At 43.6% G+C, this 26039-nt stretch overlaps 1 long non-coding RNA gene across 2 annotated transcripts in view; it reads left to right on the top strand.

Annotated features, from left to right (window-relative positions):
* The window catches only part of LOC138572374 (uncharacterized), a 1436154-nt gene that overhangs the window by 647774 nt on the left and 762341 nt on the right, over positions 1–26039 (top strand). For both annotated transcript variants that reach the window (XR_011303902.1, XR_011303904.1), the window contains one exon: positions 19008–19081. This is a non-coding gene — a long non-coding RNA (uncharacterized lncRNA). The remainder of the gene's footprint in view (positions 1–19007; positions 19082–26039) is intronic.

The raw sequence follows: 26039 nt of genomic DNA, 5'->3' as shown, positions 1-26039 counted from the left end.
GTTACTGGACGTCAAATGCGCCTTCCTCTAACGCCAACGTCAAGGGCATTCACTGACCACGAAAGTTCAGCGAGTATACTAGGTGATGAAATGTATCAATATGTGTCATCTTTGATTACTAGTGTTGTGTTTGTGTCTCAACAGCTCGAGCGCACGCGGGGCGGGTCCACCAGAGATAAAGAAGAAGGCGCCAGTACAGAATTAGAAAAAGAGAACTTGTGCAAACTTGCCAAAGGTGACCACGTGCTACTTCGCAATTTCAATAGAAGGTGGAACGACAAAAGGTTCACCGGTCCACATCTGGTAGAAGACGTATCAACAAGAGCAGTAAAACTAAAGGATAAGCGTGCTTGGAACCACCTACATGATGTAAAGATATACAAACTGCAGACCCGCCCCAGCGCCAACGACAGGTCCATTGGAACAACAGCAACAACATCCCTGACAGCGGAAGGAATTTCTACCACAGACAACGACCCAATTGTTCCCTTACCTTCTCACTACCCAGACACCCCAGAGACAACAACTGACGAAGAAAGGGGTGATCACTACACTGCCCACCCCATGGTCACACGTTCAAAGAGTAAAAATAATTACGCCATCCCCCCCCCAGGACAGTTGTAACATAAACTGAAAGACATTGGCCGCACAAATACACATGTAAACACGTGAATGTTCTCTTTTTTCTCTCGCACATACAGGAACTGCGTATTATTGTATTATTAAGTAGAAAGCTAACTAACAAAGTCCACTGTCCAGGCGTAGATGGTACTCCCAGACGATAACTACCCAGAAGAATTGTCACACCAATTTGTATACGAAATAAAAAGGCCAACATACCTAAAAAGAAGAAGGGTACGTGTTTACTACACAGCCTTCCTCCTGGCCATAGAATATTACATGCCCCACCTCCGCCCATACTTGCCGGTCTTAAGAGACCAATCACTTAGAGTAGCGTGGGAGCAGCTCTTCGCCTGGGCACTGAATGACTATTTGATAGGGAGAGCTTAAACAAAACAAAACTAACATTTAAAAACGAGCATTTCTGAGAATTTTTAGGCGGGCAACTTTAACGTCGCAAGAATAAGCTGCCAGGACTGCAGCAAGGTAAGAGCAAAATGCCGGTGAGATTAGCAATTGTAATAAAAATAATAGGGATTTTGATAATCACCGGATTTTTGGCTGCTTCTGTATGGCAGTATAGCTGTGCTATCAATTTTGTTGCTGCACCCAAACCTAATATACCCCCGTTCCTTGCTGCAACAGGTGTTACGTCAGGTGGTAGTAGTAACATTGCACCAAAGAAAAATAGAGTTAAACGCAGCACATACTCAGACAATAAAGGTATTGATAATTATGTACAAGATTCAGCACACGTCACAAACAATATATGGTACCAACACATGACCCGCATTGGTAAACAGACAACTGAGGATAGCTGCTACGTCTGCTCATTAATACCATACGCCATGAGTGCTTCACGAACATTTGTTGCCACAGAAATAAATGAGAAGATAGCACAGTGCATAATATACTTGGCACTGTTCCAGACGAAAGGAAGATTTCAAGGAACTGTAGTGCACATGACATGGAAAACACGAGACTCATACCCATATGAAAACAACTTCCTCAAGACCTACTTGAGTTATCACAAGACCAGTTTACATGCTGAAGCATTCAAATATATAACAAGTGGCCCTGCAAAAGGAGAAACACAGAAAGTAACACTGCAGTATCTACCATGTGATTGGTACGCCACTGAAATTCCGGGTAAACAAGGATGCTGGGAGAGGCCGCTACTGACGATAACAGGAAAGGTGTATCTGGATAACAGCTGGGAGATAGGAGTGATTGGCAGCAACATGGTAACAAAAGAAACTATCTCAACCATCGAGACACACAATCACCGATGTTGGACGACGTGGATCAAGTATGTACCAATGCTCACATGGGTAGAAGAAGATGAAGACCCAATAACGATACTACCGTTGACTGCGCCCAAGGTATGTTACCAGCATAAAGGAGAGGTGGACGTAGGATATAACACCAATTGCGCAAGTGTGACGGAGTTACCTGAGGGGGGAGCAGGAACAGCAGTAATAATGGATCATTATTGGGCCTGTGGAGAAAAGGCATACCATACACTGCCTCCCCTGTGGAATGGTGTGTGCGCAATGGTACACGTCAATGTACCATCACTAGTGGTACCTAAGAAGCACGTCGATGTGGCGAAATTTCCTAGAATGAATGAAGGGGATAAGAGAAGAAAGAGATCTGCACCACTCCAGGAGGAGCAAGGGAACAGGACCAACAGCAATGGCACTGTCCTAAATAGAAGAAAAAGACAAGGAGAGCCGCTGACAGGAAATTACCTGTGGGGAAGGTCGGAAACGGCACTAACATCAATACCGCCAGAACACAGACTATTCAGCAGAGCAGCAATGTTCTTCTCCTCAATAATACACCCGGGATTACAGGCTTACGCAAACGCAAAATGGCTCCAAATAACTAGATGGGAACTAATGATGACCATCAATTCTACAGTAAATGGGTTCAACGCAATAAAAGAGGAGCTGCGAGCTGTAAGGATGGTAGCACTACAGAACAGATATGTATTGGACCTTCTCACAGCAATGGAAGGAGGAGTTTGTGCAAAGATAGGACAATCATGCTGCACGTTCATACCTGCCAATGATGCTGACAATGGTACACTGACAGAAGCAGTTTCACAATTAGCTCAGATGCACTCCAAAATGACGGATGAAAGCAATGGTGTGAACAAGGATGAGAGCTGGTTTTCACTATTATGGTCATGGATGCCATCCTGGCTGTCAGATGGACTGAAAATAATAGTGGGCTGTACTATATTGGCTGGAGCTACCCTGATCATAATTAGATTTTGGAAGGCACGAAAGGCACGCACTACTGACGAATTGCTGGAAATGGTGGGAATGCACCCCTTGATGCCAGCAGATGACGGCCAGCATACAGGTGTAATTATACAGGAAAGGGAGAAGCTGCGCACCCAAATAATTACCAACCATCTAGACCCACCGTCAGTAAAGACCGAGAACCCAAGAAACCCCAGGAGCTACATAGGAAGATGGGTATACTGTACTCCTGGGGGTACCTGTGAATATATGTATTGGTCATTTTAAGATCATGTAAACCACTATGGACATCTCGGAGGAATAACTAAGATATGGCGAGTAAGAGGAGATAACGAGAAGGATATGTTTGTGGTCGACAAGTCGACCAGAGGGGGGACTGAAGTGGGAGAATGGAAAACCAGGCTCCCGTCCTTCACCTCTCGCGCTTGGCCTAGAGGGTCACGACCCAAACACCCGCCACGAGAAGAGTTTGCCCATTTACCAGACGACCAGATACCCTGGTACAGGAACATACGGATGTGTCCATCTGCTTGCCCAGCAGCCCGCACTGGCCATGCCGACACCTGCGGCACGGATCAACTAGACTAAAATCTACACGTCGTTAGAGATGCCATGACGACCTAGACAACGGGAAGCACATCTGTACAAATATACACACTGGACATTCCCACACCAACCTACACGAAGAATATACTCAGTGCTATGACGTAGGCGACAGGCATATTCACGGACGTGCATCTTTATTATTTTTATATAGGCTTTCAGAATGCAGAAACGCAAGACGCGTCATGAACTTTTACTAGCTTGCTCACGCTTCTCTTTGAAATCAGGTACAACGATGAGAAATATAATAAAGACAATACCGATTATGGAATTATATGCTCCTATAACCTAAAGCACCTGTGCACCAAACGGACAACTTATGCACCGGGCCAAAGTAGGCCTCAAACAAGAGCTCCCGTGGACATCAACAAGACAAGAGTCAGTTGCTGATCCTACAGAATGAGCTTGGCGAAGCAACCAGCCAAGGTCGCAATGTTGCAAACCCACGTTCCAAGAGCAAATCATCAAAGGCACGATGTTGCAACCTCGCACTCCGCGCACCAACGTTAAAGTCACACCGACAAATTAAACCAGACGCACAGTAGAAAAACAATATTAATTGTGCAGAATTATGCCTCTTTTACGGTCCCTCCCCACGTGATCAAGCCGAACCTGACGAGATGCCAAACCCGGGAGAACAGAGGCGTCTGGATCCCTCGCTACGAGACACTGGCAGATACACTTGAAAGGCTCAATGGACATCTGCAACAGTGGGAACGGTACCCCGTCTAGCTATGAATAAGTCCTCACATTGTCTGCATGTACCCATAGTGAAACATTGTTGCAATTTACAGGTACACCGAGAGCTGGGAACGACGGTGGTCCCAGGCTGGGAAGCTCACGGGTGCACCAATCAGAACATGGGGCTCTTATCACTGACGCCAGCACATTTAGCCAATCCTCAGGAGCCTTCATGTAACAATTTTTATGTATCTAATTGTAGGGACAACCCAGATATACCACCTGACTACACCTTGTCCACTAATATCTTTCTCTATATGTGTGCTATACTAACCCTACCACTCGAACACCCAATTAAGAGTGGCGATAGGTTTTTTTGTCAACTTTCTGAAGTGACGCAAGTAGCGCGTCATAATACAGTAAAAAGGGCCTGCGAGCCCCACAATTGAGTGTGTGTCAGGACGAACGCGTGCGCTCCTTGACCCATCCCTGCCGTTTTGTCTAATAAACAGCAGAGTCACCTTGCTCCTTGTGTGCGTCTCATACTCTATCTCATCTTATCTGGGATACACACGGGAGGAGTTGGGGCCTCCCTGCCTGGAGGTCTGCGGACGGTCCGGCCGACCCCGGCAGAATTTCCCCCCGACAGTCCAAATCCACAGTCCCCTCGACGGGAATTTCCTTCCCATCGAAGTTCTGAAGTTGTCCAGCAAGAGGGGTGAGAGGAATTTGGTAGTTCTACCCCCTTCCCGAATTCAGCTGATCAAAGGCCCTTTTTGACAGAAGGGTAGCTTGGGATCCGGTATCCACCAGTGCCAAAATTGTACATTGCCCCGTATTTGGACCAGGGCATAAAATCTTCCCTCCTTTTCCTCAATGGGGAAAAGATAATGCACATTTTTGGCCAACTGGCAGGAGAATTGCTTTGCTTGGACACAGAGCTGATTGGGGCAGGATTCTGTTTTGGATCTTGGGAACCTGTAAGAAAAAGGTGACAGCTAGATATGGGGGAAGTTTTGGTTCTGATTCTGGGCTGACCCCTCCTTTTTGGAGGCAGTCACCTGGATGGGTTTGAACCAGGTGATTTTCGTGCTGGTCATTCTGGGTACTGATGATGGGCATTTCTAACTCGGTCCCTACATCTACCCAGTCTGGATTTGGATCCTTTGGGACCCATTTTTCTTCGGGAGGAGTTCCCCCATCCCTGAAGGAGAAGATCCTTTTCCCAGAATCTTCTGAGGACCCCTCTCCTTCAAACCGAAAGTTGTGTACCTCATCTCTTTATTTCTCCTACCCACCCTCTGCTCCTTGGGTTGCAGACTTTCGGGGACAGGAGATTTTGGTTCTGGTTCCTGGGTTTCTAGGGGCTTTTCACAAGTGAGGAAGGAAGCTTCCTCCAAGGCTTTGCACCTGCATTCCCCTTGTGCCTCCTCCCTGGGAACCGGTTGCTTGTCGGCGTTCTTCCCCCGTCATTGTTCTGGAGCACCAGACCCTGGATTTGAGGAGTTCTGAGCTGCCATGCTCATCTGAGGGTTCTGTGGAGCCTTCAGCATGCGACCCAGACCCTGTGCCATGTCCCTGACCTGGCGCTCTAGTTGGGACTCCCACTCTGGCTGGTACGGGGTCCTCGTAACTAGCCCTTCTCACAAAATACCCCGGGTTAGGAAAGTTAGGGTACCCCTCCACCCTTGGCCTCCCCTCCCCCGGTTTGGGCTTTCTGTGCTCAGGATAGTGGGGAAAGAGGGGTTGTTTTGGGGGTTGAAGTTTGGTGGGTACCTGGGAAAGAAATTTGGTCCAGCATTTGGGGGATTACTGCCCTCCTGGGGAAAGTGAGGAGGGAAGTTTCCTGGGTTTCCAGGTGTATGGTTGGACCCCCCCCTTGGGCTGGAGGAGTCCACCTATAGCCCAGGATGGGTCTATTTACCTTGTAGCGTGGGCTGATGTAATCAGGGGAGTTAGGCGTACCATTTGTGGGGTTACCTCCCTGTCTCCCTGTTTGGGATTGGTCCGAGGGCCTTCTGGGTTTGGGGTTGGTTGGATTCTGTGCGGGAAGGTTCTTACGCCCCCCCATCTCCACATCTAAAATGGGGGCAACCTTCACCTCCGCCAACTTAGCAGCAGCTGGGGTGATGGTTGTTTTGGGGTTTTTGCTACTATTTTCATTTTCCAACAGCTTCTGCAGATGCGCATTGCTTGTTCAATGACCCAGTCTAGTGATCTTTTCTCATGAACGTCCCTCACTAGCTGGGTCATAATATACTTAGGGAGAGCATGAAAGAAGGTGTTTATGAATTCTTTACTGTCAGTGCGCACCCTTCTAGTGGTCTGCACAAAGGCACGTTTTAATTCCTGAACAAATTCTTGTGGGGCCTAGTCTTCCCCACATTGTAAGTTGTAGGCCTCCTTGCGAGCCTCTTGAGGGTTCCTATGGATGGAAAATAATTTCAGGATGGCCGCCCTAGAGGTGGACCATCTGGAATGATTCTGATTCTCCAGCCCCGCAAATAAGCTGGAGTATTCAGGAGAAAATGTCCACTTTACATATTGAATACAGCTTTGGCTGTCCTTCTGATGGAAAGTCTCCATCATCTGTTCAAATAATTCAAGGTGCTCCCAAACTGAATATTTAGCATTTTTGTGGTAGGGCGTGATGACGCTCCTAATGGCTTTTATTTGTTTCAGCGGATCCTTGAGTAAAGCCCTCTTGACTTTGTTGGCCTTTTTAGTTTGGGTCACCCTGGTCCACTCATCCTCTGACTCAGAGGCACTGCTACCAGAGGTGGCTGTCTGGTCTCCTAGGCTCTCCTGGATTCTGCGAGCTTGGGAATGGCTGGCAGAATGTGGGGGCCTAGTTTCTAGGGTCCTGTGGCACTCAGAAGAGTCTTCTGACTCTTCCTTTCTCCCAGGATTGGCTGAGTACCCCCCACCCACTGTCCTAGCTGGTCTGGGAACAGGTTTTTAGTATGCCCATAGTGGGCCTACTCTCATGGAATTCCCCACCAAATGGTACCATCTAATCTCTGGGTAAGTTATATTTCTGAGGATCCATTTCGCTGATTCTCCCCTCACTGGAGTCTCCCTGATCAGAGAAGATGGCCTTAGCACTTGGGAACCTATACATAGATGCCCACCCATCCATTTCTGACCTATTATCCCCATATTCCTCATTAGGTGGAAGTCTACCATCCTGTGGCCCTTGGTTCATGTAAGCCAGTGGACATGGGGGTGGCAGAGTCCATGGAATTTAGGAGATTAAAGTCTCTGGTTCCAGGGTTCCTGAGGTTATGCTCAGGGGTTTCCCTCTCCCATCTGACCTCATCTCTCTCAGCCCCTACTCCCAGCTGGCATGCAAGGATTTGACCCTTTTGTTCTTCTATTAAGGCCTTACTGGTCTCTATTAATTGTTCCTGCATGGCTACTTGTCTATGGAGCCTGTCATTTTTCTCACAGAGAGCCTCATTGTCTCACTGTGCTTCCTGTCTGATTTGGGAGTACTGGGGCAATTATTGCTGCAGGAGGCTCACCTCCTGAGTTCTGTCCTTACTGGCCTGGTCATTCTTTGCCAAAGAATCTTCCACCCTCATGGTGTGCTCTAACAGCTTTTTATCCAGTTCCTGAAGGGCCAAGTGATTTTCTTCCACCTTGGTTTTTAAATAGTTGACTTCCTGGCCTAAGGCGTCCCTTTCCTGAATTAGAGTACCGCTCTGTGCAGCTAGGTTGTCCCTTTGTTTTTTTAATGCACCAGCTTTCTGACGCTCTTCATCAAATTCTGTTTGGGATTTAAGGTCTTTAAGAATGAATTTATTATTTTCTTCTTTTACTTGGTCTATGTGGCTCTCTAAAGTGACCACCTGTTCTGTGCATGCTCTATTAAAGATTAATTGTTGTTCTAGATTTTGTTGGCTCTGTAGTAGAGAGTCCAACCTTTCTTGACACTCTTTTCGCAGTGTCAGTAATTTGGTTTCTTGCTCTACCTTCTCTTGCTGCAGGAGATCCAGATCTTCCTTTACTTTTATCAGGTACTGTCTGGTTTCACTACCTGATTCTTGGCTCTTTTGTAGCCTTTGCTCTGCAGAGTCCAGATCAGTTTGGGTTCTCTCTAGTGATTGTACGTGCCTTTTTGCCAGATCTTGGTTTTCTGCATATTTTTCCTGTATTACTCCAACATGGAGGTACAGGTACGCCACTATTTTGCCAATTTTACATTGCTCTTCTTTTACCCTTGCAGCCATATACAGTTCACTAAGTGCCTGGTGTAATGGGCCCTGGTCCTGCCATTTATCTAATCCCATGGCTGTGGCTTGTTGTTTGATTTCCTGCAGCCAAACATTCTCATCCTACTCTGTCCATTCACCCCTGACAAACAATTTGTGCAGTCAGTGTTCTTTTGCCATATTAATTTCCACTGGGGTCGCCATTCCGGAAATATTAATTTCCTTCTGATTTATCTCAGGATTATTTTACTTTTTCAAAAAAGGCCTAACTCCTTTGAGTATTCTTATTGAAGGGTGTTTTTACAGTGTAGCACAGTGTGGTAGCCCAACAAGGTGTATGTACCCCGTCAGTTAGCACGCTGTGTTAAACTGTCACAAGTGGTATATCTAATTCAGGATCTCGCGACGAGCCCCCAATCTGTAAATGATTTCAATCCGGCACTTCACCTAAGTCAACGCCTAGCCCCCCCGGTCACACAGAACCAGGAATCCGGCTGGTTTGCAAAGTTAAAATATTTATTTATGTAGTACAATTCAATCACACTATGTTTTAATGGGTACACAATAATCACCAAGGGGTGATGTAACATTAAATCATCTCTTTAATACACAAGAAGTAATAAGGAACAAAACAATTCAGCACAGAAATAATACTTTTGTGTGTGTGTGTTCAGATCAAATAACAGTGTGTTTACTATTTCCTCCTGCACATCTCTCAAACCCCCAATAGACAATGTAAGAGATAGGAAGAGAGAACAGGTTTCGGGAATGGCAACGTTCAAACAAAATATCAATCCCACTTTCCCCCCAGCCAGCAACACAAGAGAAAAACAGAATTGATTGGCAAGCGGTCAGAATGGTTTTAAAGTTATCTTTGGGAATGGATTGGGTAAAAACCCTAAATATGTTTAAATTGCTGAAATTGTTTAAATTATTATAGGAGCCGCTTTGGATAGTTACAGAAAACACTAGCAAGGATTTCATACTAAGAAACAAAGTGAAATCTTAAAATTAAGGTCGGGAGCAATCAAAAGCTGTTTTACACGTGTCAGAATTTAACTAAAACAAAATTTGCTGCAAACTTTTCAGTGCGCAATAATCACGATTACAGGAGAACCGTATGGATTTGTGATACGTTTTAGTGGAGGCCGTTTTTTAAGACAGGCGCAAGAATTGTAAACAGGAATGCAGGTTTAAATTGACAAAAACGATTTCTTACACTATTTTAAAGACTACCAAAAAGTATAATGCCACACAGGAAGGTCATTCACGGCCAAACATAACAGTTCAGGTGAGATACTCTACTTTCTGTTTGGTTTGGGAATTACTTTCTTAATCAATCAAAAGGAAGTTCGGTTTATGAATATATATGAGGGAATAGTCCACACAAAGATAGTTCTAACAATACTGGCTCAGAAAGAGAGGATGGGTTTAAGATGGGGATTAACTAAGCAAGAAGGTACTTAGGCTAGTGACACAGTTCTAGCTATAGATACTCACTATATGTGTTTCAAACGGAACCATAAGTATTCTGGTCAGGGATTCTGATCGGGGATTCTGGTCAGGGATTCTGGTCAGGAGGACAGACTGCTGGGCACATCGGATTTGGGCAGTGTCAATGCGATCTGGACACCGCACAGCACAACTGGACTGGATCTGATCTGTAATGGCTCTGGTCACAGCACAGCACAACTGGATTGGATCATTTGGTTCTGGTAATAATTATTTTAGGAGGCAAGCAGTACAGCACAGCCCAGCTGTTTCTTTGATGTTCCCCTTAAGTTTCTGGGGTGGGTTCTGGTTCTGGAAATTGAAGGCGTAGCTGAAAATGGTTCAACTATGTAATGGGCCTTTCTGCTTTGGCAAGTTTCTGGAGTCTGGAGCAAGTAAGATGGATAATCCTGCTGCAGGGTGCTTTGCTAGCATCGGGATAGTGGGTGAATCTGTGTGTCTCTTTGAGTGCTGAGCTGTCTCTATTTATGCTTATGATAAAGGGGTGCGTGTGCTGGTTTATCCTAAGCTCGCCCCTTGGACAGGGATTGGTCAAGGTCTCCTCTCTGCCTTGATAGGAGGAGAGAAACAGGGTGTCACCTTGCTTCTGTGGGTTTATGAGGCCTAGAGTCCGCCCCTAGCCTTTTGGACACAAAATCTATCTTTGATACAATACATATTTACAAATGTGCAACCTCTATAACAGTAATATATACATATTACATATTTTGTTTAGCAGGTACTCTTCCAGGTCCCTTCGCTGTAGGATCTGGATCATTGTGTCTGCTTTTCGCAGAATTTTGCCCTTTTCATCCAGAACACAATGTCCAATTTAGGAGCAAATTTCTAGAAATATGCGCGTTGAACATGGGCGTACGTGGATAAGGTTTCATACTTCTATCTATCAGAAGTACATTTTGTGTAATATCACTTTTTTTCCGCTGTTTCTTCCCCGAACATGTCACAGAGTTCTGGCGCCTTTTCACCAGTGTATCCAAAAAGTACATTAACAATGCTGTTATTTATATATTTTGCACAATTTTACATAAGGAGTTATCAGTCTTTTTAAAATGTGTCTTTTGTCCTTGTTAAGCAACACATGTTTTTTTAGCTCCACCCCTTTGGTCTTTTCCTCCTTTTAGCTGGAGGATGTCCGTAGGCTCCTTCTCCCTGCAAACCAATTCTTCCCCCCACCCTGTAATCATCACATAGGTGTGATTTCCTGCTGGAGAGGACTGGAGAGAGAGAGCTGTTATTCCAGTTTGAGCGGCTTTTAGGCATGCTTAAATTTAAGGTTAATTCTGTTGCATTTTTTTTCTTGGTTTAAAATAATCTTGTGATTTCAAATTAGCAGCTAGAACACTTATTCCAGATTCTACACCATCGCTCAAACAATTACAACATAGATTACTCTCAAGCACAGGCCACTTAGATTTCAAACATTAGATTTCAGCTTGTACAAGTTTACAGTTTTAATGCAGGCCTCTGACAGCTGTCATTCAGGCTGCGGAGGGTACTGCGCCCAGATTTCTGACAGATTTCACAGGCAGGCAACTTTTGCTGTGGATGTTTCTTCGATACTTTCAGCTTTTCCAGACATTGTGAGTTCACAATGATTTCTTGAACTAAGTGAATTGTAGCACCAAGTAAGAATTTTGAATGTTTAAGAGTGTTTTCTACCGGCATTCTGCAGTTTCAGCAACAAAGAAAAGATTTAAAGCAAGATTTTGGGCTTTCCTTTGGCAGAGCAATGCTTTTCCCTCTGTACTGTACTGTTCACTTGTTGTGGAGCCCAGTGACATGTTTCAGGAGAGAGATCTCTATTCCACCACTGACAACATGTATGGCAGATTGGGCAGCCATCTTTTTGTGCTATGCAGAGTGCGAATTTCAGAGGTTTTGGTGCGTACAAGGGTTTTGCGGCCATTTTGATGTTTCTGGCACCATCAGAACACAGTGATGCCGCATGGCAGAGCAAAAGTGGGTTGAATCATCCCACAGTATTTTTAATAATTTCTGGGAAACATACACTAGACGAAAAACTATAGAAAATACACTGATGTCACAATTTATTATTACACGCCACACTCAACTGAGGGAGTTCCTATCACCCCAATTAATGTGGCACACATTATAGCACTATTAGTTTATTAAGGTTCACTTTGGTAAGGCCTACAACCTGTCTCACACCCAACCCCAACAAATACCCAATGCCACAATGGACTAAGAACCAGGCCGGTGTGTAGTAAGAACATAGATTTATTAATTTATTTAACCCAAATTTGACAAAAAGACTAACATCAGCCACCAATGCCGTGGCAACACAAAAACAACACTGACTTCCTTAATGGCACCAAAACAGAGGTTATACTGTGATATGCAGTCACAATTTCATGCAGCTTTCTTTACAAATCAACCAATACAGAAAAAGAACATAATCTTTTCATAATACTTTTTCTCACAGCATCCCCCACCCTTCAATCATCAATTAGACTTGGCCCCTCTGAATTGAAGGCCAGTGGCAGAGAGGGGGAACACAATGTGAATATCGTTTTGGGATTCTGATCAAAGTGACTCTTTGGAAAAAAGTATTCAAGGAGCAAAATTGCTTTTTTACTTATTACCACAGATGCAATATGAGGGAAAAAAAAGCAATGAGAACATTTGTTTTTGCCACACCTAAAAAGAACAGGCAGGGCTTTGTGGTTTTGGTCGGAGCACAATGGGAACAAAGGGGCAAATGTGTTTTGCACCCTGCACACTCACGTGGAAACAAGGTTTTGGGATTAATTCTTCTGGCTAATCTTTATGTCTATACCAGCTCAGACCACACTGAAAAGAGCTTATTAGTTTCAAATGCCAACAAAACAAATCTTGTGATTTCTATAGTGGAATTAATTGATTTACTTTAATTAAATATGCTAAGGATCTACACAGAGAAACATGATATTTTTCTATGGGGAAATAACTAGAACAATACTTGAACAATACATGGCCTACACAATCTATGGCTTTGGGGATAGTTTTACTTACATGAAAGGCCTTGTAATGGACATCAGGGAAGAGCAAGTCACTTCTGGGACCGCAATGGTGTCAGTCCAGGTTAGCCCCTCTGTTTCCTCCAAGGGTTCCCACTCAGCTTCTATGTCTCCTGATCCCTGTCTCCAATGCAAGATGTGGGGCCTCCTTCCTTGGGTGTTTCTCACAAGAGTTCAGCAGTAATTTACCTCCCAGAATAAGTGGAAAAAGCCCAGTTCTAATGCAAACTGGTTTACTTATGGGGCAAATGACATCACTAATTTGTCATGATTCCCGCCAAAGGGCTTGGTTGGTTTTCTCTATCCACCTCCCACCTGTGTGCTAGGACACGGAGATGAGGGGTGTGAGTTAGGAAAGCTGTGGGTGGAGAATGCTTTCTCATCCTAAACTGACATGTGTGATTGACTTGTTCAAAACTCTGAAAATCTATCAACATGGCAAGTACCCTAATTTTTCAAATCTTTACATGTATGAATATATGCTTAAAAACTACATTTTAAGACAAATTAGATGATGCTAATCTGAAGTTAGCATGCCCTTCCTATGCAGAGATATGTTTTTTCTTCATTTAATCAGGAGCCGTATAAGTAAACAAAATATGCCACTTCATATTTCCTTTGTCAATTTTATCCTTCACCCTCACACCAACTTTCAAATCTCTTGGAATCAAGGGAAGGCCCAAATACAATGTTCATTAATGGATGTAGTTATGTTTATCACACAAAAATTGTTTTGGCATGGTTTAAAGGGAGTTACTGTCTCCTTTAATAAAGGTCTGGAATGACCGGTGTGGCATATACACTTTCCCTTTTATGCAATAATATGTATTTTTCTATTAGCTAAACTCCAGTTTTTCATTATTTGCTTTCGGTTTCATTTTCCCTTGAGCATGCTAACAGCCAGAGGCTGGCTCATGTTTATCTTCGCCTCTCACTTCATGGCCTGTAATGGCCCTGACTGCAACTCTAATGGACATTTTATGGGAATTGTGACCTCAGGTCATTTCTGCTGAAAGAACAGCTATGGCCTTATCTGTTTCCACTGTGGTTTAAATCTAGGCAGTGCACTTCTTTCTATATTTTTATGCAATGGCCCTGATTGATGTTTGACACCCAGACCTCCCTCAAAAGGATCAGCAGAGGAAAGGTCTTGCAGGTTAAGTTTCATCTTTAGGAGAAATGACTGGCAGAATGTAAAATTCTGCAAGCAATGGCCTTTAGGCTCACACACAATGCAGTTTACATGACATTGTATAAGGGACCTGGGCTTATATCCATGTGTAATGTACTTCTTTAATCTCAGAGATGCAAAATACAGGAGAATCACTCTGGATTGTCCATATCTATAGGGCAGTTATATGAGAAAGCCATGTTCAAGCTCTAAAAGGCTAGTGAGCACTTTTCTTATCATACTGTCATGTGGATGAGGAAAAAGGAAGTTCTTTTATTTCTTCTAATTGCAATGAGCTCGGATTCACTTGAGATGACTGGAGCACAATCTGGTATTACATTGAAGATAATAAACCCACTGTTATCTGTCTCTTTAAGTAAAAGTGCAGCTCTCCATGGATTCAGTAAAACAGCACTGTCAGCCACATGTCTTTCTTTTTCTTGCTGAAATGCATCGTGCATATCTTTGCACTTTTGAGACTCAAGCCCACTTTCTTTCCTTTGAGATTTAGGCCTGTTTTTGGTTCAATATGCCAAATATCTGACATCACCATTTCTTTGCTGGCCTTATACTTCAATGGGACTTCCCAAGTCGCTGTGGCCTCTGTAATTCTGGGATTCAGGGTCTATATTTCACCCCACACTGAACAAGAAATGTTCATCTGGTAGCGATTTGTGCATGTATCCTCCTCAATGTGGAATGGCATTTATTGATCAGTGTATACACTATGGTGCTCATGTTGTACCTGAGAGTAATTTGACAGTAGGGTCCTGGCACGTTTGCACCCAGGCTTAGCCGTGTTCCCGTGGCCAAATTGTAATTATTTGAACTGCAGGTTGCAAATGGAAAAAGATGGCATTCAAATGCATACGCTGCATTTTGCCCATCACATTTGCACTTCGCAGTGCAAAGTGAGTAAACCCTGACTGGCATGCTTGCATGATGAGAAGTGTTTACTTTTCATTGTGAGCACTGCTTGCCTTCTGAGCATGACAAGTGGTGCTCACAATTGAAATGAAACAGAGGGTTCATTTGTAATTGTAGATGCTGCCTGCAATGCTAGCATGCTAGGATGGCAGGCAGCATTTACAATGGATCTCTATGGGGTCTGCATGTTTTATACTGGTGCATAAGGATCTACAGTATTTGTGCATGCTTGAAAATTGTGGGATGTTTTTACCCATGCATCTGAGCCCTACAAAAAAAAAAAAACTGTGCATTACTGGCATTGAAAACATCATGATGGCCAGAGCTTCCCAGAAAATGCCCAGGGAAATGCATGAAGAATAGGCTGCCACCCATTTTTGCCGATGTTATGGGCACAGAAGGGTACTGCCTAAAACCACCATTGGACTACCCACACAGTAGCCTGAAACCATTGGGAATGGCAATGCTGATTGCCAAAAGCAACCTAGAACTGTGGGGAATTCATTTTCTTAAATCCCCAAAATGGTTGCATTACCAGTACTCACCACTATCAGAAAGCCGGCGTTTTAAAACCACCAGACTTTTGTGTAAAACTGAATAAATGAGCCCAAAGCAGGCCAAAGAAAGACTTACTGAGAGGTGGATATAATGTAAAGTTATATTCTGAAGTGACTTGAAGGTTTATAACAAGACTGGCTGAGCTCTGCAGGTCTGCAGCGGCTTATACTGAAACTGGATTTAAAATTACCAAAAATCGAAATGTGTAAATAAACTGAGGGACAGACTTGTGACTGCCACATAGTTTGTCACTGTTAAAATGTCATAGTTTTGAACTTAGAATCAGCATTCTAGCTGCATATGTAAAAATTGTTAGTTTTATTTGAATGCAGAAAACTGGGTAACTAAAAGTGACATTAGCTGGGGCCTGGCTTAAGGAACTGGATTCTGCCTGACAACTTCCCCCCAATTGGAGTGAAACTGGATCCACAGCAGTTCTCAGGCCTGGCTGCATTCTGAGGGGGGGTTACCCCTCTCTGATTGAATTACCAAAGGACTGCTAGAGTCCTAACAAAGGACCCAGGCAGAGGGTTTATTGGGGGGAGGCCATAAATGGCTTCCTCTTGAACAATGCGCCTTCCAGGGCCCAGGCAGATGGTTTATTGGGGGAATCATAAAATAGCTTCCTCTTGGCAGAAGCTGGGAGGGGCAGGGTCTCTGAGCTTGGCAGAAACTGGATAAACTGGTTTCTCCACCATGTGACCTGGGAAGACACACCCCTGTTGGCCAGACTATGATTTTAAGAAAGAGGTGTAACTCATGATGCGGACTTGTCAAAATTATTTAATGATACCATAATTCTTGTGATTTTTCTGTGCACGTTTTAAGACGCATTGGGAATTTGTGAGATGTTCTGGGGCAAAACCCTGCTATTTTTGTATACTACAGACTCTGTGTTTAAGCTAGAGACATGGGAATTTACTGGAGTATGTATGGACAGGCCGTGTATATGTGTATAATTTTTAATGAAAAACCAATATTGCAAAACCACTTAAAAAAGCAAAATGTTGCCGTTTCTGAATGCAAGCTCTTAGAAACATCAGAGTTTGAACAGAGTATACCTCATGTGATACGTGAGGGGTGCATGTAATTTCAAACCACTGTGTATCTATGAAACATGTCTTTAGGTCAAATATAGATTTGTGGGCAAACTGACCAGGGGAGGATCCTCTGACCCATAAAACCTACAGCATCACCATGACACACATTTCCTTCCCCCAATCAAAGCAGTGCGGAAAGCTTGACCAATGGGCAGTTGAGAGAGGGGATGGCTAGTGATGCTGCACACACACCCACTTTCATAAGACATAAAAAGAGCCACTGGAAGCTAGAGAGGAGATTCAATTCCATTTGCTGCGGAGCATGCTGACCGACGACTTCACATCCAGAGATCCTACACTTAGACTTCCAAGCTAAACAGAGACTACAGAACTTTGAACCAAGAAGGCCCACTGCAAGCAAAAGTATTTGTCAGCAGGCCCAAAAATCATTTGCAGACTATTCACAGCCGGACCCAGGTGTTGATTCTGGCCTGAAACCCTGTGCCAGAAAGATCCAGAAGCAGTGCTGTACCCAGAGAAAGCAGAGCAGTATCCAGAACCAGAGGCCAGAGATCCAGAGTGACCCAGACCGCTGTTAGCAGAACCAGAGAGCTGACCCAGATCACTGTGAAGTGCCGAGATCAGAACCGGAGTCCAGTCCAAAACCTGACCAGATCCGTGGGGAGGCCTATTTCAGAAATATATTGTGAGTACCTAGCAGAACTGTGCAGAACCAATCTCTTAGTTAAAATAATCTAATCCAAACTATTTTACTCTAACCAGAACTGCCTCCTAACTGTCACCTGTCATTTGCAAAGCTGTCACCTGTCATTTTCTAGCTGCAAGCTGTAACCTGTCGCTTTGAACTTTTAAAATTTAAAATCCGAAAAACAACCTTCACAAAATCGTTCATAACTCCGTAACCTTTGGGCTAGGAACTTGGTTTAACTTTCCTCTGAAAGCTTGGAATCTTACCTTTCCAACAAGCCTAGAACCGACTTCCTACTCCTTATACTTTCTCCGCAATCACGATTCACGCATTCGCGAATTTTGCCGCGATTTGCGATTTGGCCCGATTTCTTTACTTGTAAAAAGATAGCTGCTTTTGCCTGAACTGCTAAATTTCGTTTGCCTCTTAAGAACCATCCCTGAATCATTGCTAGAGTGAGCCTCAACTCATATTAACTAGATACCACTCACCCAGAACCTCCTGAAGGGAATTAAAACCATTTTCAGCATATTCCTCATTTCATTGCCAGCACATATAAAAGCATTTTGGGCCGTGTTTCAACTTCTATCCGTAGTCTAAGCTTGCTAGGGTGAACTGAATTACATTTAATTGCATGTCTGAGAACTGTGTGCTACTCTTCATTTCCTTACACTGCATAAGGGGGGGGAGTGGATTGCCAGAGAAAAGTGATTACATTGTTTTGTTGAAATCATATTTATTGAGTATTTTCTGTACTGCATTTTCATTCAACATTGCATCCATCTGAACTTATATAAAGCATTCTCTACCACCTTATTCTTCTGTTCCTATTCACAAGTGTGCTAGTGCCAGACTATTCATTATTGATTACTGCTCAGATTAAGTGTGATATTCAATTATTAATTTATTATAAAGTGTGATATATATATCTTGTTTACATTCTCAAATAAACCTTTTAAACTTGCAAAACAGAACTACTTCTTGGCTCAGTGGGGTCAGGGGGATTCTAAGAGAGGGGTGTTATATAGGGGTAGTCATCCAGAACTCATGAACTGGACATAAAGATATATCAATAAGGGTTTCCATTCAGTATCCCAGACTAGGCATTGACTTAGCTGTAGTGTTGAATTGAATCCTCTTACAAAATCCATGCCAGCACAAATGCTGGTGCATTTATATTGCAGAGAGGAACAGAGGCGGTGGAAACGCAAGTTGCTTTCCGACCACTCCTCTCTGCCATACAAATTAATGACAATGCGCCGTGGCATCAATTGAACATGACCCCCTGTATATTTCTGATGTGTTTATTTTTCAAGAGTTCTGGAGTGTGGATATTTCCATAAAGGAGGTGGCAAATTAGAAAAGGACATTCCCCTATTTTCCCTTATATTTCCCACCAACATCACAGTATTTTACAACTGTCCAATGCACGATTTTGAATTTCAGAATTTTAGAATGTTCACTCCTCTCACAATAGGATATGGAAGATTCAAAACTGGAATAACGAGTAATGACACAATTCAGAATCCACATAACAGCAAATGTCCGAGTTGCTTTGTTGACTGGAAATCAATGGTGTTTAGTGATCCAATGAGCTTGTCAATGAATATTGTTGAGCTTTCCACAAGTATTGTGAAACACGTGATACCGGTGTAATGGTTTTTCCTATGTCCTCTTATTGCAGACAGAGGTACCAATTAACAGTAGAGGAGCTTCAAGATGAGGAGGAGCCGGACCATGTCCTTTCTTACATCAGAGGTAGGACAACTGGACCTAACAGAGCCAATTGTTATCCACATGCATTAAGGGGTCATGTCCATGAAATGGATTATTCATTGTTTTATTCGTGTTAGGCTCTGGTTGATTCTTTTTGGCAACTTGAGACATGCATCAGGCAGACGAAGCTGCACACCTCTCCAGGCGAGACCAACAGGTGTTGTATTCCAAAGCAATTACAAGTCCAACTTGTTTTGCACCAGAACGCGCTCCGTCAGGGAATGACAGAGCCTCAATAATGCAAGCCTATTGCTCTAAACTCCAGCTCAGCTTAGATTGATGGTACTGCTGCCATCGTAAGGTCCCCAGGGAAGTGATTTCCAGCATGAACATTGTTGGGCATGCATGTTCTTACTTGTCTGCTGTGCCTGGAGGGGTCCAGTGCTTCTGCCTGCTGGATGGTTCGAGCTGTTGCTTGGAACCTGTATCTACGGCTTCCTGCATGGGCGCTTCCATGGCAGATGCCTGATGGTGGCTTGACTTTTACATGTATTCCCACATGGATCAACATTTTGAGGTATCAAGTCATTACTTCAATATGAAAATACCTTCAGCACAAACATGGATGTGAAAAATACCAAGAACACTGCAATAACGTTGGCACTCACGTAACATCTAAATACTATAATATCGACATGAAAACAATTGGGAAATCAAGCACTTATCCTCAAATTTGCCAGAAATGAAACTAGAATGGTAAATAGCCCATTCTTTGTCAAAGTGCGCAGTGTTTTTTGCAAGTACTTCCACATTGTTGGCATACCAGTATTATTGATATTGTGTGCTTGGTGAGATTATTGTTGGCGGTATTGTTGCTTCCTAGGTTTATGTTGGGCTTATTTGTACTGGCACAGTTATGAACTATAACTGGTGAAGCTAGGTGGGCACTGGTCCCTTTTAAGGGCTGTTCTGGAAACTGGCAAACTACCTGGCTCCATTACTGTGAAGGAATAGCAAAGGGTGAGTCAACAGATTTTAAACGAGGGAGACGTCTGTGTATCTCTTTGACCTTTTACAACTTTGTTTGTTTGTTTGCTTTATTTGTAAGGCACACCGAACCCAGAGTTAACTGGGCGCAACAGGTATAAGATTACTCTAGGGTTAAGTTACATAGTAGATCATATAGGCAGTAGGATTGTACAGGCAAAAGTGCAAAAATTATACAGTAAATGAAAAATAATACAATATATGATTCTTACAAATGAAAACTAAATTCGGCAAAGTCAGATGCCATTGGACTGCAGCCAGTTCAAGGTATTACGTCTGAAGCTAAGGTTGGATTGGTCCTTTCTGTCAGGGTTGCGGAAGAAAGGGGGCTACTGAAATGGACAAGACTACTAGACGATTTTCTGGAAAATCTTTGACACATTTCACACGCTGCATGTTCAACATGGCGCTTCTTTCTCAGGTCGGGTTGGGGCTTGTGGTTAATTCCAGACTTGCTCTGCATTCTACCACACCAAGGGCCAGATACTGAAAATCACGTTCCTATTCGAGGGAGCGCAGTAGCCACACACGGAGAAGACGTCAATGCATGTTCTATATGGTATCAGTCACACAGGTGGGTCCACTACATGTCATCTGGCTGCGAGTATGCAGCTTGTTTAGAAAGCAGAATTGGCATATTTATTTTTTGACATTCTTAGGGGTGTAGACAATACATTGCACACTCTAGCACATCACTGATTTACAAAGGCGTACACTCGGGTTTGTGGTACTGTTTCCCTGATCGTGATCCAGTCTGTCACAGGCCTGATACAGGGAGTAATGCATTGAAAAGGAGGGTCATTTTAGACCCCCGCTTGCCCAACAATACCCCATAAAAAGATCTTTATCAATTTCATAAGCGTTCTTATTCACTGTTTGCGTTTGGAAATGAAACAAATAAACACTAAATCAGGTAACCCACCCTTTATCACCTGAATAGGTGCACTACAACCACAAGGGTACAATGACTAGTCTCCAGCCCTCGTCTACATTGATGTAGGAGGGCAATGTCAAGATGAGTGTCAGCAAACCAGCTGCTTGGGCCTCGAGGCACTTACATTTGTATTAGGGACCCTGTGCTTAGTTGAAGTTCCTGCTGGACACAGAAACAATGAGAAATATTTCTCATCACAACATGCAACCAGCATGTTTGAAGCATGTACCCAGAGGTAGCTGCTTCAGGGCCATCTATCCATTATGTGGCTTTGTTAAAAATCATCAGTAAGTTGGGATCCAGTGATTGTACCAACCAATATTTACTGACCATTTTTTGACCACCCATTATTTATTGCTTTGTTCCTGCAAAAGGTTGATGATATATTTGGATGAGGCAATATAGGTTGGGGAGCAGGAGTGGCGCGGGGAGTGAAGGGATGCAAAGGGCACCTCCCAAATATTTGGCATTAAAAAAAACATGGGCAGTAAAATAATCTGCGGTGAAAAATTTGCTGGTAAATACATGCAACCACATATTGTGCATAGCTATTCAACCCTCATTGTGAATCAATCCCTACAGTCAATGGCCCTCATTACAACCCAGGCGTTAAAGGGTTAACGGCGCCGTAAAAGGTGGCGGCGCCGTTAAACCCTTAACTCCTGATTACGAGGTCCCTTTGCGGGTGGCACTTTAATGCCTGCTTTTAGCAGGCGTTAAAAAACCAACCCGCAAAGGGACCTTGGTGCTAAGTACGGTGCCGCAATTTGCGGCACCGTACTTAGCGCCTTCCCCATTCCCATTGAGCCCTATGGGGCAAAAATGCGAATGGGGAAGGGCCATGGCGGCATGGGGAATTACTGCCCCGCCAACCTCGGAATGGGGCGGTAATTCCCCATTCCGCCATGGCGGAGTCGGTAAGTTACCGGCATGGACCATGGTGCTATTAGCACCATGGTCCAACGCCAGGGTCGTAATGAGGGCCAATATGTATAATTTGTTTTAAAACACATTGGCCCTCATTAGGACCCTGGCGGAGAGGGGTTTACACCAGCGTAATGCATGGCGTACCTCTCCGCCAGACTACGACATTCCGTAGCGCCATGGAGATTTTTACGCCTGCTTTTTGCAGGCGGGAAAATCCATGGCGCTACGGGACTTGTTGTTAATTACGCCACCGTAATTTACGGTGGCGTAATTAACGCCTTCCCCACTCCCATTATACCTTATGGGGCAAAAATGGGAATGGGGAAGGGTAAATGGGGATTGGGGACTTACCGCCCCGCCAACCTCAGAATGGGGCGGTAAGTCCGCCAACCCCCATGGCGGTATTGGCAGCTCTGCGCCATGGTCCATGGTGCAAATTGCACCATGGACCTCCGCCAGGGTCCTAATGAGGGCCATTGAAACAGGAACTGATTCTTTAAAATGACCTTTGACTTATCAACATCCATACCAATAACAGAATAAATATATGTCAGCATATCTAATCACAATCATACCTAATGTGTTTGGCATTTTACAACCATCAATACGTTTGAAGTTGTCAAATCACTATTTACATTTTGGCCAGAGGGGGCAACCAGGAAAAGGGAGGCCAGGGGTGAAATGGTAAGAAGAATGGGGCTGGAGGAAGAGGCCTGGGATACTGGCCAATAAAAGGTGTCAGACACCCAGTTAAGTGGTGTAGATTGCTGTGGAGAAAGCTGCCAGTTTTTGACAGATTCCACCAATGTTCCATGCATCTGATTGGCCAGACACTCTCCCCCAAGTGCTAATAATTTATAATGAATGAAAGGCTGTTAACCGAGTTACGTTTGTATGCAAAAGTAAGAAAGGCAAACAGTCTTTTTAACAATTTAGCTGTTACAAAACTTGGTGAATGACCACACTCCTAGGGCTGAGGTAATGTCCACAAATTTCGAATGCCAAAATAACGAGGCTGAAAAGAATGTGTTTTTTTGTCGAATGTGTCTTTTTGCACCTTATTTTTGCAAAACAATTGATAGGGTGTGGGATAAGGGAATAGATTATGATAGGGGGAATGTTAGGGGTCCTAGGGGGGTCTCCCCCCACTTTATATATAAAACTGCAAAAAAGTTGAATAATTTGAATTAAAAAAAAAAAAACTCTGCCTTTTCAGCCTCAGTATTTTTTATCCAAAATGTTCACGTAGATCCAGGGCTGCGGGTCACAGTTCTTGATGTAATCACAAGTGCAGACTCTTTCTCTTGGCAGCATTTTATTCCATGACTTACATACTATCTGGATAGGAAGAAATACCAACCTAGCTTTAAGGTGTCAAGTCCAATCTTGGCTGCATGGATTTTAATGCAGAACCATTGTTGAGAAATGGTCCTCTGAAGACCTGCATAGATTTTCCTTGATGTGCAGTGATTCATTGCTGTCAGGACACAAGCCCCCCTGCCTACTCTGTTACACCAAACACTCATGACTCTTGCCTGGCCGCCCACATTTTCCACTACCCACCATCTCACAAACCACCTCAGCTCAGGCTTTTCCTCTCCATAAGAACTCTGAATGCTTGTTTGACCTTGAAAGATGCTCGAAACATTCACAACACTCTTGAAAGCGCGAAGATTTTCTTTTTAGGCCTGTCAGAAAACTGATTCCCTGTCAACTTCACTGCAATATTTGCAACACCTCCCCCGAACTGAAGATTTTGACAAGCAATAGACACAGTAAACTTGGAAGCAGGTTGGCCATAGTTTAACTAGCCCACATACCCACAATTGTGATTTAGATTCCTAAAACATTTTCTTTCAAAATGATTGCACGGTAATGGATCATTGGTCTCAACACATGCACAACCATAATTACACTTACATACCACCTGTAGACACAGCCCTGTTCACACTGAAGTGGTCTGATCACATCTCCAATCTCCAATCTTCTACTGATTATATACTTATTTTAGGAGACTTTCTTCTCTGGGTAGATTCTCCTTTTAACAATATTCCTTAGCATTTCCTTACACCAGATCAGTTTTCTGACGCTTTTATTGACCCAACTTGCTCTATTTAGCGCCTACAGCCCTTTTGCTTTTGCAATGAACTGACAAGAACTTTGGATCTCAAGCACATTCCATCTGTAAAAAGTGAATTCCTCTGGCCAAGATCAACCTCTTATTTGACTACAAATTGGCCAAGATAAAAAGGAGAAATTCTTGAATGGCACTGGAGGAAAACCAAGCACAGAGAGGATATGAAGCATTGTCTCGGCCATCACAAAGACCACCTTATAATAATCCACCACAAGAAAAAAAACACTGCTGTATGAATACATCTCCCAGTCCATCATTCCGGCTGATGAACTTTTCAGGATTCACAATGAACTGAGTTCTCCCCTACAGTGCACTTCCTGTCCTGCTCCAATACAGTCACTCGCCGGTCGCCTGTCCGTCTTCGTCAGTGAAAAGTTCAAAGGCATACACCTCACCATCGTAGGTCTTCCAAGATCCGCCTGCCCTCCCAAAGTTTAATCCAAATCTAATACATCCTCCCTGTTCTTCAAGCCTGTGTCATGGCTCAACATAATACAGATGCTAAAAAATGAAAGCTTCATCAGAAAATGTACACCTTTATGCTGCTAAAAACCATCAAAGAGAACATCTCTACCGTCGTGCATGCACTCTCATCACTGGTCAACTGTTTTGTATATATGGGCTCTCTCCTCTCTCAAGCTTCTGTTAAAGAGTCCATTTCTTAGGATAAGTTCCTGTTGCCAGCCTCCTTGGGAGGGAACCCATGATGTGCAAAAGACAGACACAGATAATGACTCACTGGGAGTATGTTGTTTTTAATCACCCAATTTACAGGCTGACAAAAAGAATATCTCAGATTTTCTTACATTTTAGACAACACTTATAGTGTGGCAAAACCCAATAGATAATTTATGTCCTAACATAGCTTCTATAATTTCATTGGTCAAACTCCTATTCGTGAAATGGATTGTCTTTTCTCATTGAGTAATCATATTTTCTAAGATGGAAACTCCCCCATCCATTTCCTGTCCTCATGACTCATGCTATTTCAGTGAACACAAGATATATTTCACAACCTTAAAACTGAAAAAAGAAGGTTTTGGAAATGACGCATATTTCCAGACTTTTGCACACTGTGGCCCTCATCACAAGTTGGGGGGTAACGCTGGCGCTAATAGCGCTGGCACTATCTGCCCTACCGCCAAACCCAACGGTGCTATTAGCGCCGGATCACGGATTTGGCGGATTTGGAATTCCCGGTTCCCCACTCAGCCCATTCGGGAATGCCCCATTCCCCATAGGGCTCAATGGGGAAAATTCACGCTCATACTGCCGGTGGGGAGAAATCCACTGAAGCCCTGATTTGGCGGACCCTTAAATCCGGCGGTAACAGCACTACCGCCGGATTTAAGGGTTACAGCCAAACTCGTGATGAGGCCCTGTGTCCAAGACATAGATTATCTGCCTAATTTCTTCTTGGCTAACCCCCCTTCCTTATCTATTTCTGACTCTATGCCAGTTTTGTTTTGTGAGCAGCACCATGGGAAACCATGTATTCTGTATTTGATGCTGTCAAATTGGCCACCTGTCTCGCCCAAGCCGCAAACTGCTCTCAGTCAACCTTGGCTTGGGCTTCTTATCTATGTATCTGAGTTTTTCCCAACTCTTTATTTCCTTATGTGTTCAGCACTTTTGAATTCACACAAGACTTGAGGCCTGCATTCAGTATTATCTACATTAGCACATCCATTTAGAAAAGAATGGATCCTTTTGCCATTGCTATGGGCCTTATTCTGATATATTGTTCTAATGTATATTGAGTATGGGTGATATTTCTTATGTCAGGGGGAGCTGTGTTCTATATTTTGTATGTTGCGCATAATGTAAGCATTCCTTTGTGTGTATGTGTTCCTAAATAAATGTGTGCAGTGTCACCTATATTCAAATGAACGTGCCTACAATAAGGGCAGCCTGGCTGCCTCAATGAACAATGCTTCTGACTTTTATAATGTTAG

The sequence above is a fragment of the Ambystoma mexicanum genome, chromosome 1p, assembly GCF_040938575.1.
Source record: "Ambystoma mexicanum isolate Mex_15411 chromosome 1p, UKY_AmexF1_1, whole genome shotgun sequence".
In the NCBI taxonomy this organism is placed as follows: Eukaryota; Metazoa; Chordata; class Amphibia; order Caudata; family Ambystomatidae; genus Ambystoma; species Ambystoma mexicanum.
The sequence above is the reverse complement of the archived record's forward strand: the minus strand, read 5'-3'. Positions and strand labels throughout refer to the sequence as shown.